This window comes from Gopherus flavomarginatus, chromosome 8, assembly GCF_025201925.1.
Source record: "Gopherus flavomarginatus isolate rGopFla2 chromosome 8, rGopFla2.mat.asm, whole genome shotgun sequence".
Classification (NCBI taxonomy): Eukaryota; Metazoa; Chordata; order Testudines; family Testudinidae; genus Gopherus; species Gopherus flavomarginatus.
This window is the reverse complement of record NC_066624.1, coordinates 110,337,340-110,338,214: the sequence shown is the minus strand read 5'-3', so window position 1 is coordinate 110,338,214 and position 875 is coordinate 110,337,340.

The following is an 875-nucleotide window of genomic DNA, read 5'->3' as shown; positions in this document are numbered from 1 at the left end:
AGGAGCAGAAGTGTGTGAGAGGAGCTGAGACTGAGAGGGTACGCTACTGGAGGATTGAGGAATTATCAGACAATCAAGCATTATCAGACATCAGGAGGAAGGTCCTGTGGTGAGGATAAAGAAGGTGTTTGGAGGAGGCCTTGGGGAAGTAGCCCAGGGAGTTGTAGCTGTCATGCAGCTGTTACAGGAGACACTATAGACAGCTGCAATCCACAGGGCCCTGGGCTGGAACCCGGAGTAGAAGGCGGGCCTGGGTTCCCCCCAAAACTTGCAGCTCCTGATCAGACACAGGAGGAGTTGACCCAGACTGTGGGTTCCACCAGAGAGGAAGATCACTGAGGTGAGCAAATCCGCCAATAAGCGCAGGACCCACCAAGGTAAAGGAGGAACTTTGTCACATTACATAGTAAGTTCTATCCAAGGATCTCAAAGCTCTCTGCCAACAATGAATCAAGCCACACAGTACTCTGAGGCTAGACAGCTGAACAATAGGGCCTGATCCATGACTGGGGATTAGACTCTAGTATGTCAATATTTTCCCAGATGGAAAAACTGAGACAAAGATAAATGACTCACCTGATGTTACAAAGTCTGAGACGGAGTTAGAAATAGAATCCCAACTTTCTGACGTTTAGTTCTGTGCTCATAACCAAAAGACCTTCCTTCTCCAATGAATAGGAGACCATTTGGGAATTAGCGAGTAAACAAATAAATGTGGTAAACCTTGTATCATAAAATAAACTTTCCTCTGAGAGCCACAGATTAACAAGCACAATAGAAAAGCTAAGTATCGCCCTGCTTGACATTTTCATGGACTGATTGGTTACCAGCATCCTCCCAGATATTACAATTCTAGTTGCTTCAGAGAGATTAAA